Source organism: Hemicordylus capensis, chromosome 4 (assembly GCF_027244095.1).
Source record: "Hemicordylus capensis ecotype Gifberg chromosome 4, rHemCap1.1.pri, whole genome shotgun sequence".
Classification (NCBI taxonomy): domain Eukaryota; kingdom Metazoa; phylum Chordata; class Lepidosauria; order Squamata; family Cordylidae; genus Hemicordylus; species Hemicordylus capensis.
In genome coordinates, this window is record NC_069660.1 from 117,709,933 (window position 1) to 117,718,499 (window position 8,567).

An 8,567-nucleotide genomic window follows, 5' to 3' on the forward strand; every position below is an offset into this window, starting at 1 on the left:
GTCCAATCCGGGGGGGTTCGACTCGACCTTGCGGGTGAGCCCTCGAGCCAGGTCAGTTCAAGTGTGAGCTGGCTCGACTTCGAACCGGCTCGCACATCCCTACAGTCTATCCAAACTCCTATCCTTGCAAGAAGAGTGGGCCATAAATGTAATAAATAGATAAATAAAAATTGGAGATAGAAGTATATAAGTAGTGGGCTGGCCTTGCTTACAGACCGGAGAGGAGTAGGAAGGGGCTAGTAATGTCAAGTGAGTAGGGGCCTACTCAAACTAAGAAGTGCCTTGAAAAATGTTTTATGCTATTTGTACCATTTCTGGATGTTACTCGTGCTAGATTAGGAAAAATTGATGCATATTCTCATCCATGAAGGTTTTTAATTTACATCAACTGAAAGAAAAGCCAGTTTGACCTTTATGTGTGAAAACTCCCAGTGCTCAAGGCCACCTAATGACTGCACAACGGAGAGAGAAAATAAGCCTGATTTTCTGCCTATGCATTAGACCATTTTGGTTTGCATTCTTAAAAGACATACACATAGTCTATAAATGTCATTAAATAAAACTCATGCTAGAAGCAAACATTTCACAGGCAACCCTAAGATAATTTTAATATAAACCACCCTTTAGGGAGGCGTGTGTGTGTGTGTGTGTAAAGCTAGAAAATGAACTTCTAAATCATTTCAAGGAGGAAATGCCCCAACTAAAGCTACCAACACCTGTGTGTTCTTTGGTTAGGTACACAAGTTGAAATGGCTAAGACACAGTAAGAGGAAATAGCCTCAAGAACACACCACCACTGACAGCACTTTGCAATAAGCTCCACGTTCTTCAGCCTCCTGTAGTGCATTCACACTGGGTTTACAAGTACTTTAAATGGCAGTGTTTTAAAACAATTTAGAGTGCTTTAATTTAAAGTGCTATAAGGAAGCATTCACAGTAAGGGGCAAGCTCTTCTGCAAATGGCCACAAAAGACAACCTCATGGATTCAACCACCAGTTAACCTCACATCTATCTGGCATTGCACATCAATAGCCCATGGAAAATGTCCTATCAAGGCATTTTTTTAATACTGGTCATTTGATTTCTTCATGCCTACTTACAGTCAGGGCCTGCATTGGGGTCAGCTACTTGAGCCCTTGGCAAGGGCAATGCTGGGAGGAAGCAGCAGAGCCATAAGATTCTTATTTTATTTATTTATTTAAAATATTTATACCCTGCCCCCTCCAGTGTACTACTGCTCAGGGCAGCTCACAACAATAAGACAGACACAAGAAATTGAGTTACCGTCTCTGGCACTGCCTTCTCTTGCCCACTTTCATCCACAAATGAGAATGTCGTCAAGGATGTTTCCATTTGCAGGTGAGAGAAAGCAGTGGCAGTGCAAGAGACTCAAGGCACTGCTGCCTCCTTCTGCTCTCACGCTTGGACTTCCTCCCTGCAATTATGCAGCGGTCTCTGAGAGGAAGGCCCTAGCCAAGGAAAAGGGGAAGTGGCGTCACCACTGAGAGATTTGGCAGCAGCTTCTAGAGGTCCACCTAGGTAATTTTGGAGCTTGGACGTAAAGGCTTTTTGCCCACCCTCCACCCCCGACCATGGCAAGATAGGCATCATCCCACACACACACACACACTGTGACACACACGGTATTTTTAGCCTGCTTTCCAATCGGCTTATGAGATCAACCGGCATTCTCTGTGTGTGTGTCCATGTGTCCCCCCCTTGACCAATATGATCAGAATTGGGTACAGTTGTAGGAACACATAGGGTCACCTCAGTGGCATAGCTTGTGATGATGTCATCCACGCTGATTCAAGATGGCGGACACATACACTTTTGAGGCACGTGGACTAACTTGTGGACAGTCTAACCAATTTAAACCAAATTTGCTACAGCTGAATGGGCACACAGGGATGCCCCAATGGTGTAGTTTGTGATGATGTCACCCACTCTGATCCAAGATGGCAGATGCATAAACTTCTGAGGCACAAGTACACTAACTTGAGGATTGTCTAACTGATTTGAATCAAATTTGGAACAGCTGTAGTAAATGGCACACAGGGACACTTCAGTGGTGCAGTTTGTAATGACGACATCCACCCTGATCCAAGATGGCGGACACATGAACATTTGAGGAGCAAAAGATCTAACTTGTGGACCTCAATTTGCACCAAATTTATTCCAGATGTAGAGACAGTGAAAGGAAAGTAGTCTGATTAGTTCTTACTAGAACAACATAGGTTCCTGAGGGCACAAACAGCAACTGAACTCACAAGAATGTAAGGTTGTAAAACAAGTATATTTTTGCAAATATGCATTAGTAGAAACATAACATAACACACAACTTAACATATTTCGATCCCACATATTTCTTTCCCCACTCCCCACTCTGTCTCGAAAGGATCTAATATTTAAGCAAATGAATTTGCAAGAACGTAAAGGTGTAAGGATGCAATAATTACAAGAATGTAAAGGTAGGTTATCATGCAATGGATTGCTTTATCCAAATTGCCCCTCAAAGCATGGATAAACGTACAATTAAAGTAAGGTCCACTAACTTTGCATACCAAGTAAATGGACATAGCATAGGAGGAGTGAGTAAATAAATGCCCTAAAGGGGGCTTTGCCAATCCACAGGACACCCATGATAATAACTTCACAAAAATCCCTTGGTTTACCTGTTGTTGTTCTCTGTCTCTGGACTGACTTTCTTTGGAAATTGGACCAGTTGCCTTTGCAGGTGCTGGAATGGCAGGCAGGAAGCAGCTGTTGCCAACTCGGCAGCCTTCTTGCCTGGCCTGGCTGGCCCTGCCACTGCCACACCTGAAGCAGGCAAGAGGCCGGTAGCAACACACTTATCCCTCACTGCTCACCACACAGCGGGACTCCTGCTTGGCTGCCCAGAGCAGCACGGTGGCTCTCAGCATGCAGCAGGGGAGAGAAACACGGCGACGGTGGCAGCAGCAGGAAGTCCAAAGGGCTGCAGCCCCGGCATGCCTGTGCACACCTTGAGCATCCAGTCCCTGTCTTGCTGCCACGTTTCTTCACCCGCTGCCACCACGCACTGACACAGCAGCATGGGAGAGAGGTCGAGCTTGCTCGGCCACCGCTGGCAGGAGGGGAAAAAGTCCTGCCAGGCAGGCATGGTGGCAGCTGGGAGACAAAGTCTGGGGAGCATTTGAAGGGGCTTCAGTGACAGCAAGGGCTGCAGGAGCCCAAACATCTGCCCAGAAGTCCAGTCATAAAGGCACCTTTACCATTGTCTTCAGTTTGGGCTTCTCTGAGGCACCTGTGGGAAACCTGATGCTGGACTTGAAGGGCATCCAGTCTTGATCTCGCAGGGCTCTTATGCTTTCCTCATCCTTTTTTGCCTCTTTATCCTGTAGACCAGGGTTTCATAACCTTGGGCCCCCAGAACATGTTAGACTACAACTCCCAGAATCCCCAGCCACAAAGGCCATGTCTGGGGATTCTGAGAATTGTAGTTGTAGTCCAACAACATCTGGGGGCCCAAGGTTAAGAAAGCTTGCTGTATTTATTTATTTATTTATTTATTTATTTATTATTATTATTATTATTATACATTTTATATCCCACTCTGCCTCCAAGGAGCCCAGAGAGGTGTACTACATACTTAAGTTTCTCCTCACAACAACCCTGTGAAGTAGGTTAGGCTGAGAGAGAAGTGACTGGCCCAGAGTCACCCAGCAAGTCTCATGGCTGAATAGGGATTTGAACTCGGGTCTCCCCGGTCCTAGTCCAGCACTCTAACCACTACACCACGCTGGCTGTGTAGACAAACTCCTCACAGTTCTCCACTTCCTTATACTGTTTTTTCTCTGAACCAGCACAACTTTACCTTCATACTATGCTTTAGTCTATTTGTTGCTATAAACATTGTTAGAAATTTTAACACCACAGACCATCTTCAAGTTCATTTTGAAATCTAACTACTTAGGGTGCATTCACAAGGGAGAGTGCCCACAAGAGGATAATAGGGGAAAGTATCGGGCAGCAGCGATATAGGAAGATGTTGAAAGGCATCAGCTCATACTGTGCAGGAGGAGGCAATGGTAAACCCCTCCTGTATTCTACCAAAGAAAACCACAGGGCTCTGTGGGCTCTAGGAGTTGAAATCACGGCACACTTTACTTTTTAACTACTATTTACAATCTAAACTCAGTTTTTGTTTTGCCCCTTTAAAATTACCTTTTAAAACTATTTTCTCCTTCCACCTCTAAAATATCTTGACACATATTGAGATCACTTCCTCTAGCATACCTTAAAGAGAATTCTTCATTGGTCTTAAAGTGCTTTAAAATAAGGTTGGATGCCTTTAACAGTTAAAAGGCTACACAAGCCAATCCTATGCATGTTGATTCAGAAGTACGTCTCACTGTATTCAGTGTAATTAGGCATGCAACCTCCAATTACTGGACTGCTGTAGTGGGAACATACCCCAAGGTAGAGTTAGCATTTGCCTATTTCTGCCTGCTAGTCAGCAACTTCCTATGCCTGTATTTTCATTTCAAGCCTGAGTTCACATAAATTTTTCTAAGAAAAATCCAACTTTTCCAGAACGTTTTCCCTGCACTGATTGTCACTCCTTGGCACCAATTATAAGTAAGTGCTTCAGATCAGAACAAGACCAGAGCACTCAGCAGAATCACTGGCACTCCATTCTCAAGCAATCATGCAGACTCATTGCAACTGAGCAAAGGTGAGGCTCATACAACCCCGACAGACAAATGAAGGCATAAGCCTGTATTTTTCAATAAAGGCCAGTGAGCCTTGCTAGGAAGAATTCAAATCTTCGATAAACAGCTCATGTTCTGCCTTGTACAGTATAAAATCTATAATTTTATGGTATAGCATTTTCTCAGGGCTGCTTCTGCTTCTGCTTCCCCCCCTCCCAAATGCCAGTGGATTGGTTTGTTGTATCAGGATATTGAACCTTGATAAAAGTATATTTCTGTTGTTCATATGTGAACAGAGGTTTTTCTTTTTTTAAAAGTTACATTTTAAAAAAACCTGTTATCTGGTATGTTAGATTTTTATTATTTTTAGCCAGCTAAATCTGATTCACAGAAATAAATTATTTTCCTACTCCTGGAAGGGTTGATGGGGCCTGATTCAAATATATATTGAATCCCAAACAATCAACATTTTCTGCAGATTTGGGCATATAGACTGATTTGGTTTTGTGAATGCTCCAATACCTGTTTGCATCCCATATCCTGCAATATAAGTTGATCTAGGAGGAAGTGAATCACAATTACAATCTCCAGGAGACAGCTTCAGCATGCTGCAGCTCACTATGGGAGAGGCAGAGATGGGTGCACGGCAGTCAGTCCTGAAAGCATAGCCATAGCCAGTCCTACAAGCATATTTGGTCCCTGTTCAGATGTGCCAGGACCTCCCACTATTTTGTCATAGCTAGGCCACATATAGCATAAGCCATCAAAGAGAGGAGATCACAATATCAGGACCCAAACAGGAAAATCTGCACACATCCAGCTGGGGAGAAACAATGAAGTCCATCTCCTCCTCCCACTCTGTTCCCCCCCCCCCCCCCGCTTCACTTTGGTCAGTCAAGAGCTAGGTGTATTCCTGGGCCAGGATAAGGAGGAACCACATGTTGCTAAGCAACCACTGCACTTGATTTGATCTCCTGCTACAACTCCATATAAAGCAGCAGGCACAGTAAGAAAGGAAGGTGTCACTCTGTTGATAACAAGTAGTGATTTTCATCATACTTCGCATAGTATCTGGAATAGAACTTCTGTTCTTTTAAGGGAGCAGGTGTAGCATTTTCTATCATTGCTGACTATGGTTGGCTAAGCTGTACATATTTCACTTCTTACTAGCTGCAGAACTCAGTACTCTCACCTGCTTAATACAAGGTAAGCTCATCCACAACATGGGAGTGGTGCATAGAATAAGGGCCAAGTTCAAACAAGGTGCATCAGAGACCCAAGAAAATTAAAAGACAAAAATCACACTTGTACTCCAGTGCCTAAGCTATAGTTTCAGCCACAATGCTAAATGGAAGCATTCCTATGAGACAAAAGTGTCCCACTTGGAAGATGCATTATGAAAAAAATACTTTGATCTCTTTTACAATTCACTATGTTCAGAAATACTTTAAAAGATTCATATTGTTTGACTAAAATTTCCATTAATGCAAAGTGGGGGGGGGGGAGGCTTCAGCAGTAATTACAGTTAGGCTTTTCTTCTGCCTTTAATTCATATCTAACTCCTCACAAATATACAAAGCTACAGAACAACCATACTACCAAAAAAACAATTTCAGCAATTTTTCCTTTATTCTTAATAATTCATAGTGCTAATATTTACTCTATTACCTGTATAGCATAAATATTCATGGCATGCCACAGCAAAATGGAGAGTACATTTCTTGATAAAATAACAGCAGGGAACTTTCGACCTTGGCCTTGAGGGAAAATGCTGTCATTATGATTAATGAGAGAAAAGAAAAAAGAAAAAAAATCTCATAATTACAATTAAGAACAAGATTGTTTGCAACAGATCATTCACCAGCTTTAAAATACATTAATTGCACTCTAGAGAAACATTTTTAATTTTTTTAATATTAAGAAAAGTTGAATTACATCACAAAAATGCATTTACTTATTTAACTTTGTGGCAGTGAGCTAAACAATTATAGTTATTGAATAACATACTGTGGTCCTGGCTGAGGGATCTGCATGCATAGCAGTTAGCAGCATGCACATGGCAGTGTGCAAAGATCTCTGCTGCCAAACAGATGGTCAGGCATTTCCTTCTTCCACCTTCTCAACAGGTGACCAGCTGTGGGATTCTCCTGTGGCGGGAACTGCTGCATGCAAGGATCTCCGTATCACACTCATCTAGTCAGAATGATAGGTATTTAGTTCAGTGCTGTATTCAAGGATCTTCCTCTTAGATGCCGGATGTGGTGGTGAGAAGGTTAGTGTACAGCAACCTTTACATAGGAACTCCATTCTAAAGGATGCATGAAAATGTGTCTCTGCACACAAGTCACTTTTCCTGGGTCATACCATGTATGCCTTGGGTTTTTATGCAAGCTTCTTAAACCTAAAATGTCACAACATCAGCATGGTGAGTTGCATCATAAATACTTGAAAACATTGTGCCCATAACTCACCAATGGTATGTTGTTTTCTTTGACTTCCAGTTATGACCACAATATGTTTTCTGCCCTAAAGTCCTTTCCTTTTTGTGCCCTTCTCTCCAAACTTCTCACTCCATCTTTATCTATCCATCCCAATCATGGAATAGCAATTAATTCAAACAATACCATGGGCAGCTTCACACAACCACCTGAAAGTCAGTAGGGTCCCAGTGAGCAGGGACTCCTGGCAGGTATGTCATCTGAACCTACTCCAGTTACCATGTCACACTGGTTCTCCAAACTTCAGCCCCAGTTCTCTAACCAAGATTTGAAGAATTTGGAGCATCTCAGTAACACAGTGCAGGAACCAGACCAGGGCTGGTTCAGACAATATCCCCACCAGGGGTGTGCCCAGCTTACCAACTTGTGGGTGGTCATGTGAAGCTGCCCTTTGTCTCCTGAGCTGCAAATGGCTGACATGGAACAATAATTTTGGCCACTATTGTGAGATCAAAACTACAGATTGCTTGCCAGTATATGTATTAACATGTCCAAAAAACCCCCCTCAGTTTGAATGTTAAGGTGTTTGCAATTTTCACCCATGGCCATATAAATCTTTGTACAGTTGTGCATGTTGTGCCAGCTTTACAAATTAGGCTCAATGCACCATATTTTATATTTCAGCTGGAGATTAGGCTGGAGAAGGAATTATCAAGGTATAAAATCAGTAGGTGCAGCTTCCCCAATTATTTGCTAGATATTTATTTATTTAACTAACTAACTAACTAACTAACCAACTAACTAACTAACTAATTTCCCTACCACCCAAAACTCATGCCTCTGGGTGGTTAATAATAAAATACAATTAAAAGAAAATAAAACATAAAAACAATTTAAAATTTAAGATATATTAAAAGTGTTAAAAACTATTAAAACTGTAAATCCAGTTAAAAGCCTGGGTGAGCAGATGCATCTTGACCGACCTTTTAAAAGTTGTCAGAAATGGGGAGGCTCTTATTTCAACAGAGAGTACATTCTAAAGCCTTGGAGCAATGACAGAGAAGGTCCATCCCTGAGTAGCCACCAGATGGCCCAGTGGCAACTGAAGACAAACTTCTCCGGATGATCTTAATGGGTGGTGGGGATCATGGTGAAGAAGATGTTCTCTTAAATACCCAGGGCCTAAGTTATTTAGGGCTTTATAGGTTATAACCAGCACCTTGTATTTTGCCCAGAAACTTATTGGTAGCCAGTGTAGCTCTTTCAATACAAGAGTAATATGGTCTCTCCAAGATGACCCAGAGACCAATCTGGTTACCTGCCACATTCTGTACCAACTGCAGTTTCTGGACTGCGTACAAAGGCAGCCCCACATAGAGTGTATTGCTATAGTCAAATCTCAAGGTTAGATGCATATGTACCACTGTTCTGAGG